We start from the raw sequence: 22,424 nt of genomic DNA on the forward strand, positions 1-22,424 counted from the left end.
AACTACCATAGATGGAGATTCCAAGATATGCCATGTCATGAGCAAATTTACACAATATCTTTCCACAAATCCAATCCTACAAAAGATGATAGATGGAAAATTCCAGTACAAGGCAGGAAACTACACCCAGAAAAAGAAAGAACACAATCTACTTTTAAAAAACACAAAAAAGAGATAAAGTAGGTAGCCACAGAAACATAATTCGACATTTAACAAGAAAAATAATAGACAAAACCAATCATTTGTCCGATATCATTAAACATCAAAGGACTCAAATACCTATAAAACGACAAACACTAGAAGTCAACTGCCCTGGAATAAAAACACTTTATTCTTCCTCTGTCTGCAATGGAGGGGTCAGAGACATGGCCATCTGATAGACCAAAATCTAGAATTGACCTTGTGACTGAGGAGTGTCTCAAACATTCAGCCTCTGCTGTAGTGTACCTGAAACTGAATCCTTGTGAACAAGAATCCATAGAAGATTCTCACTTTGTTTGTGGCTGACCAGAACTTGTTCCTCAAACCTTATTGCATAGCCAATACAACTCTGACCACCAAAAAATCTCCAAGAACAATGGATTGAGGTCCCTTGGCCAATGAATAAAAATCCCAGCCTGGATCCAAGGCCACTTATCTAAGATTCTCACCAGAAAGGCCAATATCCCTCACACCCATACCTGTGCGGCTTATAGTAAGTTTAAATAGGGTTTAGATCCAGTGACTTTGACACAAGATTTCAGAATAAATCTCAGATTGCTGTCAAGTCTGTAGTGGAGGCCTTGGAGATAAGAATTTTCTTGAGTTCTCTGAAAATATGGAGCCCTGGAGTGCTGGGACCATAGTCTTCTATAGAAGGTAATCAGGAATAGTCCCTTACTTTCAAACTGGTTTAAGACATTTCTCCTTTCAAAAACATTGGTATTTTTTTCTGCTCAGGATGATTAGGCCTTAGAGTTACTCATTTGACCAAATGGTCTCTCAGAACCATCCCTTTTGCTTGGGGCCCATGGAATATTTTACCTCAGACCATGGAGCATTGATCCCTCTGTTGAAGGTTCACTGAAATCCAAAAGGAGGGAGCAAATCCTGGAATCTCATGCTACTTCCTTGTGTAAGGTCACATGATATGTTGTGAAGTCATCAGTCTGGTGCTCATTTCTTTTTGGTTGAATATAGTTTTTAGGAGGCAATCAGGCTTAGGACACCCCCAACTTTTCTTGAATCATGGAATCTATATTCAGTCTCTTGCAGATTCAGCTAAAGATGTGTATATGCTAGACTGTGAAGTACCATTAGAAGATGAAGCAATGTAGGACCTCTTGAGCTATTGTAAGCAATTTAATTTTTTCTCAAATACTAGGGGAATTTGAATACTCAAAACAATTTCCTGTCACAGGGACATCAGCAACTCTTCTTTACTCGGGGGTACTCATCTATTCTTTCTTTGATTAAGGAGGTGTCATATGTTATCCCTGAAAGAAAGGTTACTTCATATCATTCTAGTTTGTCCAAAGGAAGTTTAGATATTAATTTAGGGTGAGGAAACCCACACTATTTCTTGATATTATGGACTATGCCACAGATATGTTTCCTAATTTTTCCCTGGTTTCTCTGTCAGTTCAAGGTAAACTGGAGGTTCACTTGGGATGCAATGAAGAGCCCCTGACAAGCATATTCTTCAAAGTAAGATGAATATATTCCCCTTTCTTTGAATAAGAAAATCTAGACATACCCTTAAAGTTGAACGTGGCTTAATACAAATTCTTCTGATAAAGAACATACAGAGAAGCAAATGAAATGAATTCTCATACAGATGTTTATTTTTTCTTAAGGAAACTTTAAATTAATATCCCCTGAAAATGGTTTCTTCCGAGAATCCACCTCTATCCAGAGAATCTCAGTTCTATTCTTCTAAGAGGTCTTAATTTTTCCTTCTGACCTGGGTGGCCAGGCATACATAAATGTTTGAAGGAATGGCAGACCACATGGACATGATGTCCTCAGACATGTCAGTGCAAATCTGAGCCCTAACCTACGTTCTGCCTTTAAGGTTTGTAACATAAAATGGAGCAGTTTCATCTTTGTTGTCCATGATTATCCTGCTGCTTAACTGCTTGAGGAAAAGATAAATCCAGAGATTACCACCCAATATGTAAGAGCAAATTCCCTAATTTCTGGCAAGCACGCCTCATAGTCTCCAGACACATGGTTATTCTGGACTGTGAAAACAGTTGCACTTGACTCTCTTCTCCCAGTACCCAAGGTAAACCTTTGCCTGAAGGATTCTGTGACCTTTTCGCTCTTTCCAGTCCTCCTAAATGTTCTCTCTGAATATTGGGCCCTTGAATTTCCAACAAAGTAGTTGTATACCTAACTGATCAGACATATTTTCAAAAGTGACTCCTTCTATAATCCAGGGACTCGACTCTACTCCGGTTTGAAGTCCCAGAGTCGAAGTTTGGAATCAGAGTATATAACCCTTGCAAACTGCAATCAGGCAAATCAATAGAAATGTAATAATTTCAACATTTCTGCTTAGATCTTAACAGCTGAACGAACCAGAAGGATTAACCTAGCCAGAAACAATTATCCAAAGCCTTTGGCAGAAGAAATATGTTCCTGTCTTTTCTCTTGCATTAACAGAAATTATGAATATATAAAACTCTGAATGAGAATTTGAAACTTATGATTACTGCTGGAAACTTTATCCTGGTATAAGGTACCAGGGACCTTTTCTGTTGACAGAAGTGTGTATGGCACCTATATACACTATGCCTGAAGAAATTTCTCTTCATTTTCAATAGTGCTTTAGAGTTTTCCTTCTTACATGGGGTTCACTTTACCCAGTGTTAACTTACTCCTTCTTCTTATATTGTAGAGCATGTCAGTACTCGCCAAAGTACAGCATTGCCCTAGATCCTTTATGGTAAAGAGGCTTAAAACCTGCTTGAAGACTTACATGGCCCTTTTATATTCCTATTCCCATCAAGTGGTGTTGTCTTTTCTCCTTAAAGAGCTGCCAGACCAAGGGAGTGTTATACCACGCATCCTACATGAATGATCATCTAACATTCCCTGTCTTTCCAGTAGGATTGTGGGTCAATTTTCTACTTCAATCCACCCAGTAGATTTTAGACCCTCAGCTTCTGCAAATGGGGGCTTGGGAAATCAAATTCTATTGAAAGGGCTCTAAAAATTATTCCCAGTGCACATCAATTGTCTCAGACCTCCTCCCTGTGTACTATGGGAATTTTGGAGTACCTGTGGAACTAAAGAATCACTAGAGCTGCCCTTCGTCCTATGCCACAGAACACAGGTATTAAGAAAGTTTGCTTAAAACTAACCTCTTTATTCAAGGTATTCATACAACACATATGCAAACAATGGTATCTTATATTTCTCTGCTTCTAAATCCTAGTTCAGAAGACACAAAGCTAAATTGACTCTTATACTATGTGCCTTAAAGTAGGTCATCAAAATATACACCATTCCTATATTTTATTCACATATGTGTGTAGCTGAACACATCCATGAAGAAACATCACCGCTTCCTGAACCACTTATACTGTTGTTGTGACCATTGCCTGGACTAAAAGATATATAGGGTATACATATAGAGAACATACTTAGAAGTTACTGAGATAGAGGCAGAACATTTCTCCAAGACCCAGTGTAGCCGATAACCTTCCCCTGCTGACCATGGGTGAAGTGGATAGTTCTTTTCTTCAAAATATGACTAGGGACCTCCACATTCTGAACCAATACATTCAGGACTTCACTTTTGCTAAAGATCTTCTCAGAACTTCCCATTCTGTGAATCTCTTCTCAGAACTCTACTGTTCTGATATACGTCCTAGACTCATTCCTCTTTGACGAGGCCATGAGAACCACCCTGAATGATGATGTGACTCCTTCCCCATCAGTGTGGCCTCGGATCTTTCTCACCTCTTGATGGAGTACACTTCCTTTGACCAAAGGAAATTCACACATTCCTTTATTCACAAGGTGACATGAGACATGCTTTTCCAAAAAATAGTATGCCATACCTTGTATTCTAAAGCAGTCCCTCACGAATTTGAATTACCTCACATGGATATACTCTAAATAATAGAAATTCAAGGCTTTTACCTTTTACCATGGTGGGTAGAGAAATATGTTCTTCCACTCGGGTTTGAGGTCCCAGTTCCTATATATAGAATCATTGATTGATGGAATCAATCCAATCACTAGAAATCAAGAGCACCCTTTGTTGCTGCCAATATATGGACATATTAAGACAAACTGAATGAGCAAAAGATCCAGAGACAGTCATGCAGGCTGTTTAAAAAAGGCCTGGGATGTTGCCTGCACTTCCCCATATTAAATACAAGATGTAAAATTCCTACCAACTAAAGAAGTATAGAAATTGAACGGCATTGTTGGGGAAAATCCTTTACCAAATCAGGTAATAATGACATTCATGTTTCACAGGATGTTTCATATTACCAACCCCAACTCCAAGGGTTTTCTAACACATACCTTTGCACAATCAGATCTCAAAGTTTTCTCTTTCTTAAAGGCGTCAAGATCTTCCTTTTTCCATCAATTACCTAAGTCATTGAACAGAATGTCAGACCTCCCTCCTACAACTGAGCCTACTCTACACATTCCCTGGTTGCCTTATGTCCTCTCAAGTACTCATATAAAGGAAAGACCCCCAAACTTTGATTATTTGAAAGTGGGCTCAATTCACTTCACTTCTGACGAAAGAGGCCCCATGGTCTCATGGCATACCTCTGTAGAAGCCAGAATCAGATTCAATAACATGCAGTTCAATGTAGTACAAAATGGGATCTTCATCCACAAAAACTATAGACATCCAGTTCCTGGCCAAGGGAGTATTGGTATGGATTGATGCTCACAGAGAAATCTCAGGTTTGGCTCCTATGGGCAAGTCTCATTGATTCCATCTATATTTGTGAGGAGTTTCAGTTGTAGCCTCTAGCTCTGGATGCCCCAAGAGCATCACTTAATTACAAGGACATCTTATACCTGATTTAACTTCATTTTTCTTAATTGCCAAACTTGACCAAGATTGCCAGGCAATCATAATTCCAATTTCCCAGTGGGACATCATAAGATTCTTGGTGTAGATCAGAGGGCAGAGTACAGATAGCTAAAATTAAAATATATGCAACCTTACTACAGAAGGTTCTCAGAAATGCAATTTTTCCATCTCCCATTTATGGATGTGTACACATGTACACTTATAAATATATACATCATATATACATATATACATCACATATATGTATATATGTATATATACATTATATATATATATATATCATAGGTATACATATATACATCACATATACATACATATATGATATATATATACATGTATACATCTTATATATACATATACATATACATATGCATATACGTACACGTACAGATACACATACACACACACATATGTGTGTGTGTGTATGTGTGTGTGTGTGTGTGTGTGTGTGTGTGTGTGTGTGTATCAATGGAGCATCACAGTTCAGACAATCACCCTGATAGAAGAGCATGCTGACTAATGGAAGCTGGAAAGAATAATTGGAAGAAAATTATGCAATACCATATGTTTTCCCACCACCAAAGGTGAGCTAGAATTTTTCATTCTTCACAGTTAGGTGACTGGATCTTGGTAATTGGTTAAAAATGGCCAGGCACTTTCTTGTTTAGCAAAACAGTTCAGTATGACCCCATAAGTTGCAGTTATGAACACAGGTTACTCAAACTGCACCTATTTCCAAGCCATCTCAACACCATCCACTTTAGATGAAGGGAAATCAGCACTTCACTTTGATTGGTAGCCTTCAGGTTTTTATTCTTTGACAAATAATACCTTACACCATCCCCTTCTGTCCAAGATCAGTTATAAGAATGACTATAGTTTACTATTGAGATCTCAGAATTTTTTTTTTTTTATGCCCAAGAGGACCAAGATTAAAGAGTCCTTAGAGCATACTCAACCTTCTAATAGGGATGTTTAGATCAAATGTAACCCTCTAATAGGGAGTTTTAGATCATGTCCATCTAATTATGGCCACTAAGAAAATACAGATGTGACCAAAGGCACTTCACTTAATTATGATCTATGTTAGTAAATCGTGAAACTTTCATTATTTGTCCTATATACCATCCTTCATGCTTATAACCGTCGTCGATGATTAGCTTCAAGAGGATTTAGAGACTGAAAATCATGACTGCTGAATAATACTAATGCTTGGATCCCTGACAGGCCTCCCATGGTGTAACTGAAGATACGATATGTGAAGTAGCCCTAGCTTGCCTGCTCAAGGTAGGCTTGAACACTCCATTATCCTTAAATAATTTGTCACTTTAAGCAGATTCTACGTTTCTTTAATATTCTACTCTTAAACGTCATTACTTTAGATCATCGATTTATGTCCAGTATATATCAAATGTACATTCTGTATATAAGAGTGTCCGATATCTGTCTTATAAGACTTACAATTCCTGAAGTCATCTCTGGCACCCAGGTCTCAAACTCCACTTCCACTCAAAAAGGTCCTCAGCAGCTAACCTATTTGACAAAGAATGATTCTGAACCATGCTACTTTTGATGAAAGATGTCACAAAATTAACACTTAACTGTGTCTCACATTCAAAACTTCCTCTAGGAGGGACATCAGAATGATACCTTTTGCTCCAGTTGTTCTCAAATTCACATCTTCTGTCCATGGGGTCTGTAATGTCACCGTTTCATAGAAGAACTTCAGTGTCTCTCCTTTTCCTATGGGAGCATCAACACTCCACATCTACTCACAAGTATTTCACCTTTTTTCTCTGTATAGTGGACAAGAGCACTTTCACCAAAGGCCCACATTGGCCTGAAATATCTTCTTTTGCCCAAGGCGTACTCATGCCTGCACTCTCTTGTGGCCATCATTAGCACTTCTTCTCTTGATTTTGTGAGCCTGCTATATCCCAACTGTTTAGGATTACATACAAACTTATTTCTGCTACATGTATTCTGAGACATTCCTCCATGGAAGGAAGGGGTGTTGATCTTTTCTTGTCTGACAAAAGTCTTCAAAGCCCAAAGACAACTGCTGGAATGAAATGCAACCTATAGGACTGATGGAAGAATTGCTACCTGGACGTTCAAATGCCATGAAAATATATGGACATTCTAAATACTGATAAAGAATAGGAAGCTGATCAAGCAATACTGGATCTTCCTCTGCTCCACGAGGTACTAACATTTTCTCCAGAATAAAATGTTTTTTCTTATAATTTTAGAAGTAGCCAGAGATTTTAAACTTCTAACAAACCGGTATACAATATCTCCTTTGCACATTTTCTCAGAAATCCCGGTGATGTCCACGGTGCAATAACAACTTTTTCCCATGAAGTCTGGTATATTACCTTTTTGATGACTGACACAACAATCCTACTTCTGTGCAAGTTCCCTACCTCCACCATCTTACTGAGTAAGATTTAGACTTATACAATTAAGAGGACTCCAGAAGGCCAAGGAATTACGACACATTCCCCATATGCCAAATCCATTTCCTCTCTAAAATTTCTAAGTTTATTGTCCTGAGAAACACTGTTCTGACGAAGAGATCTCAGAGAAATCTGGACTGAGTTCTCAAACAAGAGTCTAAAAGCCAGCACAAATCAGACTACTATCTTCATTGTGTTCCCTTACACAGAGGTGTCCTTTCACATGCAGAGGAATGTGTAGATGGACATATATTTGAATAAGATACTGAACCTAAGACTACTGCATTAGAGCCTCGTACAAGACTTCTAAGACTGTTGACTGCCTACCATGGATATTCAGGTGTGTATTCTTTACTGTGATTTTCAGTTTGGAGTTGCTGAAGTAGTGTGTGGCTGGAATGTTCTATAATTTCCAAGGTATCAATCAACCTTCACTCAATAGTACTCCAGACATAAGAGGAAGAGGAGCTATGCACATTCCATACAGTCCAGGGGAGATCCTATTTCACCCTTATACTTTAAAACATCAAAAATCTATCACCTTTTCCTGGAGGGACAGCAAAAATTCCTCTTCTGCACACAGGGAAATTAGATATTCCTCCACCTATTCAAAGGAATCTGAGGATCCTCTTTTCATTTATATGATTTTTTAATTTAAGTTTCAAATATACCATTTCCTGGTTTCCTGTTCATACGTCATCTATCTGCTCTCACTCCTTCTTCGATAATGGTGTTCCCATCCACATCATCCACCCGTCTAATCTTTCTCACCTTCCTTATATTAAGAGTCCACATTTGGAAGGATTAAGAGCTTTTCCTCCCCTTGTTGCCCAAAAAGGCCATCTTGTGCTACATATACATCTACAGCCATGAGTCAATCCATGTATATACTTTGGGTGATGCTTTACTCCCTGGGGCCTTTCATTGTTGGGCATTGTTGTCCTATGAGGTTGCAAGCCCCTTCAGGTCTTTCAACCGCTTCTCTAATTCCTGCAACTGGTGTTCCATTTTCAGATTAATGTTTTGCTGCTAGCATTCAACTATGAATTTGACCTGCTCTGGCTGTGTCTCTGGGACATCTATATCCAGTTCCAGTCAGCATGCACTTCTTAGCGTCAATAATCTTATATACTTTTGGTGACTGTATATATGTATATGACCCACAGGTGGGGCATGAATTCCTTCAGTCTCTACTTCTACCTTTGCCTCCACATAAACTCCCGTGAATGTTTTTTGTTCCGCCGTTTAAGAAGGAGTGAAGCTTGCATAATTTGATCATTCTTCTTGAACATCATGTGGTCTGTGGATTATATCTTGCCGAATTCGAACTTTTAGGCTAAAATGCACTTATCAGAGAGTGCATACTATGTGTCCTTTTCTGTGATTGGGTTACCTCACTAAGGGTGACGCTTTCTAGGTCAATCCATTTTCTTATGAGTTTCATGAATTCATTGATTTTAATGTGGAGTAGTAGAACATTGTACAGATATATCACATTTTATGTATCCCTTCATCAGTTGAAGAGAATCTTGATTCTTTCCAGTTCCTGGCTATTATAAATAATACTGCTGTGAGCATAGTGGAGCATGTGTCTTTGTTGTATGTTGCACCATCTTTTGTGTGTATGCAGAGTACAGGTACAGCTGGGTCCTCAGTTAGGGCATTATCCAATTTTCTCAGGAAACTTCAGAATGATTTCCAGAGTTATCATACAGATTTGCAATCCCTCCAATAATGGAGCAGTGTTCCTCTTTCTCCATAACCTCACCAACATCTGTTTTCACCTGAGTTTTTGATCTTAGCCATTCTGACTGCCGTGAGGTGGAACCTCGGGACTATTTTTATTTTTATTTCCTTGATGACTAAGGATGTTGAACATTTCTTGACACACTTCTCAGCTATTTGTTATTCCTTAGTTGAGAATTCTCTCTTTAGCTCTGCACCCCATTTTTCATAGGATTATTTGGCTCTCTGGTGTCTAACTTCTTGAGTTATTTGTATATTTTGGATATTAGATCTGTATCAGGTGTAGGATTGATAAAGATCTTTTCCCAATCATTTGTTTGCTGTTTTCTCCTAATAACAGTGTCCTTTGACTTACATAATCTTTGCATTTTTATGAAGTCTCATTTCTGATTCTTGATCTTACAGTACAAACCAGTGGTGTTTAGTTCAGGAAATTTTTCCCAGTGCCCATGTGATCAAGATTCTTCTCTACTTATAGTTTCAGTTTATTGGGTTTGATGTAGAGGTTTTTGATCCACTCAGACTTAAGGTTTGATTAGACCAATAAAAATGAATCGATTTGCATACTTCTACATGCTGCCCTCCACTTGTTGAAAATCCTAATTTTTTTTTTTCATTGGATGGTTTTGGCCTCTTTGTCAAATATCAAGTGACCATTGATGTGTGTGTTTGTCTTGGGGTCTTCAATTCTATTCCACTTATCAACATTCCTAGATCTGTACAAATACAACTTTTTTTTTGTCATTGATTTTTTTTAATTACTATTGCCCTGTAATACTGCTTGAGGTAAGCAATGGTGATTCTCCCAGAGGTTCTTTTATTGTTGAGTACAGCATATGTATGTTGTGCCATCACTTTTATTAAATTCTAAAAAGTCTTTAATCTTTCTTTATTTCTTGCTTGACAAGTTATCTTTGAGTGGAGCACTGTTCAACTTACAGGTATGTGTGGGCTCGCTGATGTTTTGTGGATATTGAAGATCAGCCTTTGTTTTTCACGGTTTGATTGGATAAATGGACATATTTCAGTTTTCTTAGATCTGTTGAGGCCTGTTTTGTGACTTGTTATATGATTAGTTTTGGAAAAAATACTATGAGATGCTGGGAAGAAGGCATATTATTTTGTTTTAGGATGAAATATTCTATAAATATCTGTAATGTCCATTTTGTTCACAACTTCTGTTAGTTTGTCTAGATCTTTGTTTAATTTCTATTTCCATGATCTGTCCATTGAAGAGAATGTGGTGTTGAAATCTCCCACTATTATTATGTGAGGAACATTGGGTGCTTTGAGCTTTAGTAAGGTATCCTTTAGGAATGCAGTTGCCCATGTATTTGGAGCAAAAATATTTAGGAGTGAGAGTTCCTATTGCTGTGATAATCTTTTGATAAATATGAAATTTCCTTCCTCACCTGTTTGGAAAACTTTTGGTTGATAATCGATTATATTCCATAGTAGAATGGCAAATCCAGCTTCCATCTATCAGACCATTTGCTTCAAAATTTGTTTTCTAGCCTAATACTCTCAGGTAGTGTCTTTCTTTGTCTCTAAGTTGTGCTTTTTACATGCAACAAAATGCTGGGTACTCTTTATGTATCCATTCATTTAGTCTACGTCTTTCTATTGGGGAATTCACTCCATTGTTGTTAAAATATATTAAGGAATAGTGATTGTTGCTTCTGTCATTTTTGTTGTTAGAGGTAGAATCATGTTTGTGTGTCTCTTTTCTTTTGGCTTCATAGCAAGATTAGTTTGTTGCTTTTTATAGTGTGTAGTCTCCCTCCTTGTGTTAGAGTTTTCTACCTATTATCTTTCGTAGGGCTGGATTTGTAGAAAGATACTGTATAAATTTCGTTCTGTCATGGAATATCTTCGTTATTCCATATGTGTTAATTGAGAATTTTCCTGGCAATAGTAGACTGGAATGGCTTTTGTGTTCTTTTATGGTCTAGAGTATATCATTGCAGGATCTTCTGACTTTCATAGTATCTGGTGAGAAACATTGTGTAATTCTCATAGGTCTGACTTTATATGTTACTTGACCTTTTTCCCTTATTGCCTTTAAACTTCTTTCTTTATTTTGTGCATTTAGTGTTTTGACTATCATGCGATGTGAGGAATTTCTTTTCTGGTAAGATCTACTTAGAGCTCTTTTGGCTTCTGGCATGTTTTTCGGCATCTCTGTCTTTAGGTTGGGGAAGATTTCTTCAAATTTTTTTGAAGATATTTACTGGCACTATAAGTTGGGATTCTTCACTCTCTTTTATACTTCTTATTCTAACACTCGATCTTCTCATTGTGTCCTTGAGTCCAAACAACAGGTAACTTGGAGCAGAAAAGATGGTCTTATCTCTGCCTTCAAGTGTGTAGGCACTCTTACCAACTGGTTTTCAGCTCTCAGTACAGCCAGAAAACAAAAAAGTTCTTCAGCTGAATTCTCCTAGTTCCCTGTGTAAATATTGTGTACCTCCTTCAAATGATAAACTCTGAAAGCCTTATTTTATCCAAAATAGTTGTGGTGCATATGTGTGTGTGTGTGTGTGTGTGTGTGTGTGTGTGTGTGTGTGTGTGTGTGTGTGTCACATGTCCAGCAGACTCTGAATGGTCATTCCTTCAGTCTCCAAAGAACAATATCTCCCTACCCCTCTTATGGATATTTTATTTACTCTTTCAAGGAAGGAGTAAATCATCTGCATTTTGGTCCTCCTTCTTGAGTTTCATGTGGTCTGTGCATTGTATCATAGTTAACTTGAGCATTTGCTCTGATATGCAATTAAAAATGAGTGCATACTTTGTTTTTCTGTAATTGAGTAACCACCCTCTGGATGATATTTTCTAGGTGCATCCATTTGCCTATGAATTTCATGAACTCATTATTTTTGATAAATGAGTACTAGTCCATTGTGTAAATATAGGCCATTTTCTGTATCCATTCTTCTCGTGTAGCACATCTGGGTTAATTCCAGCTTCTGGATATTATGAATAAGGCTGCTATGAACATAGTTTAACATTTGTCTTTGTTGTATGTTGGAGCATCTTTTGGGTATATGCCCAGGGGAGGTATAGTTGGGTCTTCAGCAAGTGCAATGACCAATTTTTGAGGAAACTCAGGTCTGATTTTCAGGGAGGTTGTACCAGTTTGCAATCCCAACAACAATGGAGGAGTGTTCCTCTTTCTCCACATCCTTTCCAGCCTCTGCTGTCACCTGAGTCTTTGATCTTAGCCATTCTGACTGATGTGAGATAGAATCACAGGGTTGTTTTGATTTGCATTTCCTTTATGACTAAGTAGGTTATACATAAACCAAATCGTTCTAAGATATGATGTTACCCTAACTGTTGTTCTGTATATAGCTGTGTGCCAATTGAACAATTTCTATCTCCTTCTTCAAAGTTCAAGTCAAATCACATCAAGGAAATCCACACGCAATCACATATGCAGAAGCCAATAGAAGGGGCAGTGTCAGAAAGTGCCTAGAACACATTTGCACAGGAGAAAATTTTCAGAACAGTACACCAAAGGCTCTAAGATCACCAGTCAATTTACAAAATCCCATAATTCTGAAAACTTTCTTTAAAGCCAAGTACACTACCAATAGGAAAACAACAACCTACACATTTGGAAAAGAGTTTTATGAACCCTACATTTGAGAGAGTGCCAAAATTAAAAATATAAGAACTCAGAAAGGTAAACTCCCACACAACAAAGAACCCAACTTTTAAACTGGATTAGAGAGCTAACCAAGAATTCTCAACTGATGTATCTCAATAGGTGAAAAACATATCGAGAAATGTTTAACATCCTTAGTTCACATAAAGGCAAATCAAAATGAACATAAGAGTCTTCCTTAAAACAATCAGATTGGCTAAGACAAAAAAAAAAAAACTAATGCAGTAGCAGAGTGGGCTAGGATGTAGGAAAAGTGGAATACTCCTCCACTGCTTGCGGGATTAGTAGCTGATAGCCACTTTGGATATCATCAGTGTGGAGGTCCAGAGAAAATTGCAAACAGCTTTACTTGAAAACCAGCTTTACCACTCACTTCAACACATATACTCAAACTTGATCCATACATAACGTGGACATGTGGTTGAAGATATTCACAGCAGTCTTACTTATAACAGTTGAATGCTGGAAAGAACCATGATATACCTCATCTCCACTCAGGAATAAATACAGAAAGTGTGCTATATGTAAACAATGGAACATTACTTAGGTATTAAATATGAGGACACCAAGAACTCTGTAGACAAATGATGGAACATGAAAATAGTGAAGTAACAGAAATCGAAAAGGACATAACATGGGATGGACTTAGTGACTAGTAGAAGTTAGCCCTGCTAACAGAATACCCACTATACAAATCTTTTATAACATGAAGGGTAACATGTGAGAAGGCCAAATGGCGGATACTTGGAACCCACTTAGAAGGGAGAACAAAATAGTCATGGAATGCAGTGGAGTGGAAGAATCCAGCTAGATGTGGAAAATGATGGATAAAGTGGTGGGAGGTGCACCAATTAAAAGAGACAGGAGAGAAATTCAGAGGAAACGTGGAGTAAATAACAATAAGCGTCAGTGGTGGGTGGTGAACTTGGGTATCCCCAGGAAAATCCCAGATGCCAGAGATGCAAGTGTATCCCAGAAACTTACTGGGATGGTGGTAGTTTAAATACCGAGCAGGAAAATAGATAGAACAACTAGAGGCTTCCTCCTGTAGCTAGACATGCCCCCCAGTGAAGGGGTGGTGCTGCCCACACAGCTCACATTTTTTTACCTATAAATCTCCAATCTAAAAAATGTAAATACAAAAATGGAGCAGAGACTGAAGGAAAGGCAATCCAGAGACCACCCGACCAGAAGAACAATTTCATCCAGAGACTCCAAATCCTCAGACTATTCCTGAGGTCAAGATGTGCTTGCAGATAAGAGCCTAATACGTCTGTCCTCCGTGGGGCTCTGCCATCACCTGACCGTGACAGATGCAGAAACACCTAAGCATTTGACAGCACCTGACAGCCACAAAGGAAGAGATAGGGGAATGACTTAAGGATCTGGAGGGATTTGGAACCCAATATGAAGAACAACAGTATCAATTAAGCTTACCCTTCAGAGGTTCAGGAAATTTTCCACCTTCTAGTATATGCTTTGGCCAGTCCAAGACTTCTGCTACATAGATACCAGAGCATATGGGGAAGACAACTGCCTCAACTGCCATATCTGGGAAGGGAAGCAATTGGTCCTGTGGAGATGTCATATCAAAGAGAAGGGGGATGTTAGAGGGCAAAAGTCGAAGTGGGGAGCACCATATTAGAAAAATGAGGATCGGAATAGCTTAGGGAATTTAAGAAAGAAAAACCAGTTTGGGAAATGACATTTGAAATGTAAACAAATAAATATATTATTTTATACATATAATGTGTACAATATAGCACATTTATCTTTACAACAGAGATATTCACATCTGTCTCCTTAAGGACTATATATTTCATTTTCTGTACTATAGGTTTGTTGAGAGTTGAAATCCATAATTTTCGTGAGTTTCTTACTATTGAAAATCACATAGATACACCCAATCAATGTTTTATCTCCTGTCCTTATAGCTATAAATCTTTAGTTACCACTGCAAAAAAAAAATATTTTTTATTTCTGTTGCATTGGGATTCCTTTCCATGCCTCAAATGTTTCCCAACTTAACTGTACATCTCTATATTCCCTCCATTGTCATCCTCTTTCCTCTTTCTTCACGTTTGACATTCCTGTTCTTGACAGTGTTCCTCTGCAATCCATAAGTTCATTTGTACGTCCCAAAGTGAGGACAGTCTGGACCGCATCCCTTGAATTTACACTAAACTAATCAAACCGAAATAGTGTGGAGAATTAACATTCAGATTAAAGTGAAAATGTCTCCCATTTTTCTTTTTTGATCTGGATTATCTCATCTATGATGACTTTCACAAGATCCATTCATTGTCCTGAAAATTACATGTTTTCCTTTTTCAATCTGTAAAAGACCCACATTTTCTTCATGCATTCATTTGTAAAGGAACAACTTGAATATTTCTAATTATTCAAGGGTCTCTACACTAGGATGAATCAAAATTTGGATATATTTTCCTCGAGTTATATCTTTAGGTGCATCCATTTCCGGATTCCTGAAGAAACATCATACTGATTTCAAAAGGTGCTGTAGAAGTTTGCATTCCAACCAGGAGAATAGTAATGTTCCCCTCTCTCCATAACACAGCAAACATAAGTTGACTCATGTGTTATAAAACTAAAATTTCTGAAAGGGAGGAAAAAATTCTCAGAATAATTTTGTTTTGCATTTCTGTATTGTATAAGGATGATAAATATTTCACTTTCGATTCTTAGTCACTTGAGTTTCTTCACTTTTGAATATTTTGTTTAGATATGTAGCCTAATTTAATTTAGTTTCTTGATATATAGTGTTTTAGTTTTTCTAATATTATTTATAGAAGCACGTTTTTGAACATGTACATGTAAATAATGCTTACTATTTTTGAAAATAGCCACTTTAAAATCATTAAGATCATATTACATAATGCACTCATTAAACTCACAGAATTGGCAGATCTGTTTTAACATAAGGTCGCTTCATGAAATATCCCTATATAATAAAACATTTTCTACATACATTATACTGAGGAATATAGTTTATATATTTTACTCTTTGAGAATTTCCAACAATGAATGTTGATGATAATTTTCCATTTATTTTTTCCACATCACTCTATTTCTTTGAATCCTTCCTGTGTATATCTTCTACATTAAAGTACTGTTTAATAACTCTATGATAAACCCTTACAAATAATTTTCAATCCTCCAACTGAAGATACTAACTGTCCATAGTATGTCAGATAGGTATAGCAGTTTTCAGGCATTTTCCCTGCATTCTTCCCTGTTGACTGGTTTGAAGCTGTGCAGGAAACAACAGCTGCTATGTGACATGAGGGCAATACTTCTTGTATCCAGAAGACACACTTTATGTCTGATCCCTCCCACAATTTTCTACACCTAGAGTCTCTTTTCACCTTGTTTCAGAATGGCTTTTTGGCCTTGTGGAAGGTGTATAACATGTATATCCAACTCATCATGGCTGAAATCAGTAAAATGTAGACAACTATATAATGAATGAAAGGAAGGGGTCACTCTTGGAAAGTATTAACAAGATCGTCATAACCTCTGGCCATGTTAGGTAATGAAAGGGTTGAATTAATAAAATGATAGAGAATATAGGAAACATGGAGAAAACACAGATTATTTAGATTTACAGTCCCAAATCTAGAATATTTTTTAAAGCATTCGTGATTTACTGTGGGGACCTGGCGTAGTGGCAATCCCAAGATGGAGTCCGGGACTGCTGCCACGTCTCACGAATAGCACCTGAAATTAAGCCCATGCCCCATTGTGAGAACTGCGCAGGCGCACCATAACATTATATGACGTGGACCTATGAACAGAGGTTACACAGACTGGTGAGGTGGTTGAGGGAGGATATAAGGGAGTGGCCTCGGGGGCTGGATGGAGGCATTGTTCCTGCTTGCAGACAAAAGGGTTCCTGAATAAACTGCTTTGAGAAGAACGTGTGGTGTTGCTCCTTTCCTGCTGGTCGGGGTTGGAAGTGAGAGTATATACTAGATGTATTGGATATAGCAATATTAAATCAGCTCACTTTGCATAATTAAAACAGCTCTATACTAAATAATTACATAGAATCAGGTATTTAATTTCTCCCACCTCAAATATCATAGATTCACATGTATTCAGTTGAAAAGAAATGAATATACATTTAAATAGCATTTAAAGTTTTTAGGACTATTTCATAAAGTAGACAAAAGGATTTAATACATTAAAATTCTATTTTGAATCTGGTATTATCTAACAATGATAGAGAAAATAAGGAGAGAGAGTGAGACAGGGGGACAATCTGGCAAAAGGGAAGGTAATGAGAGAGGGAGAAAGAGGTACGGACCACTGACACAAAGAGAGGAAGAGGGAGTATTTTACACACTAATTTAAACCTATACACACATATTCTCAATAAAATACTTGTGAACAGATTCAAGTCAACATTAAAAATAATCTTCTACCAGATAAGCTTTCTTCAAATCCCAGACATACAAGAGAGAAAAATTTAAAGCAGGTCCACTACAAGCAGCAAGAAGACAAGAATATACACTGGTTTCACAACTATGTATTACAGTATTTGGAATTTTAGCTGGAGGAATATGACAACCGAAGAAGATCCAGGGAATACAAATGAAAAATTAAGAAATCAAAATGTTCTCGTTTGCAGATGTCATGACACCATTTTAAAAACTCTAAAAATGTATCAGTCTCTTAAGACTGAAAAATACGGTCATAAAAGCAGAATATCATACGAACACACAAAATTCCTTAGCCTTCCTTTATGCCAATCCAAACCATACTTTGAGGAAATATGGGTCAAATTCCCCTCACAATAATCTGAATATATAAAATAAAATATTGTGGATGAAAATATTAAAAATGCAAAGACCACTATGAATTAGCTAGACGTGATCCTGAATAGAGACAATTGTTCTTTAAAAGTTTAAGTTTCTTAAAGCTGAAAATATATTCACAATTCAAAGTGAAAACTCAAAACACGTTATCGTTTCTGTTTTCCAATTTCAAACCACGGGAGAGAAACAAGAGAAGTATTCCACTTGAAACACTCTTAAAATATATAACAAAATACCCTGAATTCGCATAGATATAAAGCATACTATGAGAAGACATACGAAGTAACCATGATCCATCCAGAAAACATATAAGAACATTCCAGCTGATGTTCTGAAGGACCTAAAAGACTTGAATAAATCAAACTTTTATAGTTTTAAGAATAAGTAGATAGTATAATAATGTCAATTTTTGATTAATTAATAAAGGAAGGCTAAGGAATTTTGTGTGTTCGTATGATATTCTGATTTTATGACCGTATTTTTTCAGTCTTAAGAGACTGATACATTTTTAGAGTTTTTAAAATGGTGTCATGACATCTGCAAACGAGAACATTTTGATTTCTTAATTTTTCATTTGTATTCCCTGGATCATCTTCGGTTGTCATATTCCTCTAGCTAAAATTCCAAAGACTGTAATACATAGTTGTGAAACCAGTGTATATTCTTGTCTTCTTGCTGCTTGTAGTGGACCTGCTTTAAATTTTTCTCTCTTGTATGTCTGGGATTTGAAGAAATCTTCTCTGGTAGAAGATTATTATTAGAAATAAAATCTCCTCTTCTGGAGATTGCAGATTAGCCTCAGGAAATGGTTTTTGGCTGGCAGCACCATTGACAAAACAGTGTTTTGGTGGAGGATTTTCCATCAAAAACCTTAGCTTTACCACAGAGGCTAGGTCCAAAATACAAATGATAGTCAACAGTTTGCCATATCTTGTTATCCAAAGAAAAGGAACAGTTGATTTAGTCATGATTCGGTGATGACTCTAATTCATTTCAGAATCATAGATATTGCCAGCATATATAAAACCAAAAGACCCATTGTCAAACAGCAGTATTCTCCGCATTGCCCACAGTCACCATAGTAATACCAGTGGTGAGCTCTATAGTATGGTTTGTTTCTGTTTCCTGTTTTTGCAGCTTATAAACCTTGTTTCTTTGACCCACAGAGAAGTTTCAAATAAAATAATGAAAAAAAATTTGAATTGAAAGCTATAGGTCGCTTGTAGTTGTAGTTAAAAATGAGGACCTCAAGCAATCTTCACTTGGTCCTCTTCTTTTAGGATTGGGGTTGATTCGCATTTGCTTTTGCTTTTAGTTTCATTTTGGTGATTTTTTTTTGTTTTATTATGTTTTCTTTTTCTTTTTGTTCTTTTCTACATGCAGAGATCAAGAAGTGGTCAGAAGAATTTCAAGTACAAATTCAGATGGCTGGAAAGAGCCCAGTCTCTCTAACAGGTCCACATTGTTTGCTGTACTAGGGATTTTTCTCTTGCCTTTCATATTGCCCATTTCCACTTTTTGGATCCTTTTATCCTGGCATAATTAATACTACATGTATATTATAATTATTTGAATTTCAACTCTGAAATTCTAACTCCTCTATCTCCCACACAAAACCAGAGACATGGATTGAGTCTTGTTTGGTCACGTTTTGATTCTTAGATTGGGAATCTTCCTGCAAACACTGAAGGTCCTGTTCCCAAATTGATTCTCTATAGTTCAATAAAGATGCTCTTGGCCAACCAGTTGTGAGGATATCTAGTATTCCTGCAAACAGGCTAGTAGACACAAGGGTGGAGAAAGGATTTAAGGGTGGAGTAAGAGCTACCAGTCATGTGAGATCTAGTATGGAGTGGCCATTGGTGTAGCAGGCAGGATGTTAAAAACACAGTAAGATAAGCTCATATTTGGGGTGCTGCGCTATGACTAATGAAAACTGAGCAATTGAGATAGGGCAGATTTAGAGGTGTTGAGAAGGGAGTAAAAAGGACAGTTTGCTATTTGGTAGAGGCTTAAAAATCCTGAAAATAGAGCTAAAGCACATCAAATGTTCTTAAGCGTATGTGGCTTTCAAGTGCATTATAAGGGAACCTAATCAGCTCTGGGAGCTTGGACTTCCTTGAGCTTAAAGTGAGGCAGTAGGAACAATTTCTGCAGAGTCTTATGAGAGCAATCCATGACCATAACGACCGTGTCCAAAGTCACCTTGACCATGAGAGTTAAAGCTGACCCACATGTATCTTTTGATAAAACCATTTCTTCTTTGTGATCTTTTAGTGTTCCATTTGCTCAAAATTATTAGTGAAGAGGGTAAAATGATACTAAAGGCTACTCTTGGTTGTCAACTATTCATCTGAGATTAATTATACCCCAGAGATAGAGGGAATATGTGAATAATTTCTGCATAATATAAGGTCAATGTAAAATGTATTTCTTATATGGATCTATGGGGTGGGATGTTGCTTCTTTAACCTAGAACTTCATCAATATCTCGTCTTTATATTTATTTTTTCAGGCATCTGCAGATACTACCTTTTGAGGAATGAATCCTTCTCAGGAGACAATAGACGGAACCTGCACTTCAATGATAATTAAATGGCACTTCAAGATATCAAATCAAAATATCAAAGTGAGAATGGAATAAATTTATTAGTACAGTGTTTTGCAAACAACTTCTTTCACAAACAGCCTTGGAAGGAGAATTCTGAAATTTTGCATTTCATATTTGACTTTGCTGGTACTCTGACAAAATCAACTCACAACTGTTTGGGGCTTTATGGGCAATTAAATACTACAAACAGAGCTGAATGAATCAGTGCTCTGCGGTATGTGTTAATATGGCTACAGTGAAGAACAACTATGCTAAAGCTATTCATCTGTTTTTCAAACAGCATCCTCATGCAACTGTGGACTTCTGTGGGTCGTTGGATGGATAGGTTGAGAACACTGGCTGAGAGCTGCAAATGCAGAAGTGGGATGGTACATGATTGGATCATGAAAGGCCTGTGTGTAGATCATAAACAACTTCACAATATTCAATACTTTAATAATAACTAGGAAGTAAACTTCTGTAAAATGACTTCAGCAGACCAGCATGGTAGAAAAACAGTAACTGATTCCCTGGAGATTTAAATCCACTGGATTGTGAAACATGGACTTAGAGGTAGAGACATGTCAGCACATGAAGACTGGATAATGAAACCACTGTTGTCTCTTAAGTTTCCCTAACCCATGGTTTGAGGCCAACAGCAACAGATTTTTTGCACTGAGGAATAGAATAAAAGCCAATTTGTTGAAAATCCCAATCATAAGAAAATACTGAAATCATCTGTGACAAACATCAACTCTCAGCATGGTTTCAGGATGTCTGAATGTCTGCTGTCAGCATGGGCTTTTACTGACATCCCTTTTATAACTGCAGAGCTCCAATCTGCTTCAGCCACATCATCATCTCTTAATTCTGTTGCAGGTAGATTAGATCACTGTGTCTGCCTATGCAGTCTTTCTCTACATATAAAGACCCAAGGAACAAATCTCACTCCAGGCAGCTGTTGAAAGTAATTTTGAATCGCATTGGTGTTGTTAGTAGATGTAATGTCTTCAAATCCCAGAAGACCATGTTTGCAAAGGAGTTGATTGAGGAAGTCTTGTGTATTTCTTTCATAGGGGCAGGTGGGATCGATGAACAGGACCGCTTTCTCAGACTAGATCTTGCAGTTCACATACACATGAGCCATGCTGACAGGGTGCAGCTTCCCAGAATAGAATGTTCAGTTGAAGATACTGGTCTGTTTGAGAGTGGCAAACCCAATGTATTCTAAACCATGCATTCTAGTTGAATCCCTATAGAAAACATGGAAGAAAGAAGCATTTACTTTTTCATTTTTGCACTAACAATGCTACCAAACACTCACAGACATTAGAACCTGCATACTGAAGATGTATCCATATACAAATGACCAGATGTGACATCTAGCCTTTTGAACTAATAAAATAATGGATTCTAGGACTTTAAAAATAGTCAGCCAGTGTTAAAGTATGTGGTCCATAGTGTGTGATAATTGTGACTAGTTCGATAGCTCTGTACAGAGAGATTCATCCTTTACTATCTCTTAGGGAACACGAACTACTACATCAGGTATCTAGAGAAGACCTTTTAGTGCAGTTTGAGTCTAGCAAGAGTTTCAGCTCAGTTACAAATTTCCAATGGCCACATACCCTTAGTCTGATATTCATACGCTGCTTTGATACAGTCATACTTATATTCTATAGTTCTTGTCAACCGAATTAAAAGAGCATTGTATCCTATTAAAGAAATGCACAGTAATTTATTTGCATGAGTGCAGCAGAGAGAAGGATTATAGGATAAACAAGAATTGGAAAGCAAGATGTCCTTCCTTCTGAGGACCAAGACCAGGAAACCTGAACTACATAAAAATCTGAAACAAGTTGTCTGAAGTTTGTTCTTTCCTTCAATCATGGGGCTCCTAGTGAAGGAGCTCAGTTCTCAAGAGTTGGCAAAAATTACCTTTATTTCTGAGCCAGGACAATTGCTGAATACTTCATTCATGGACCTGAAGAAACTCTGTATCCATCCTGCTATAATATGTATATATCTATGTATCATTCATAGAATGGACACTTTACTGTTGGTTTGAAAG

At 37.3% G+C, this 22,424-nt stretch overlaps 1 long non-coding RNA gene across 2 annotated transcripts in view; it reads left to right on the top strand.

Moving 5' to 3' along the window:
* Positions 1-20,763, top strand: part of LOC134484393 (uncharacterized) — a 42,578-nt gene extending 21,815 nt beyond the window's left edge. Inside the window, exons 1-4 of one of the 2 annotated variants that reach the window (XR_015647451.1) lie at positions 1,248-1,332; positions 1,622-1,686; positions 6,278-6,337; positions 20,279-20,763. This is a non-coding gene — a long non-coding RNA (uncharacterized LOC134484393). Of the gene's footprint in view, positions 1-1,247; positions 1,333-1,621; positions 1,687-6,277; positions 6,338-20,278 lie in introns of those variants that run through there. The other variant, XR_015647450.1, reaches the window with a different exon arrangement.
* Positions 20,764-22,424: the final 1,661 nt, after the last annotated feature.

Source organism: Rattus norvegicus, chromosome Y (genome assembly GCF_021556685.1).
Source record: "Rattus norvegicus strain SHRSP/BbbUtx chromosome Y, alternate assembly SHRSP_T2T, whole genome shotgun sequence".
In the NCBI taxonomy this organism is placed as follows: Eukaryota; Metazoa; Chordata; class Mammalia; order Rodentia; family Muridae; genus Rattus; species Rattus norvegicus.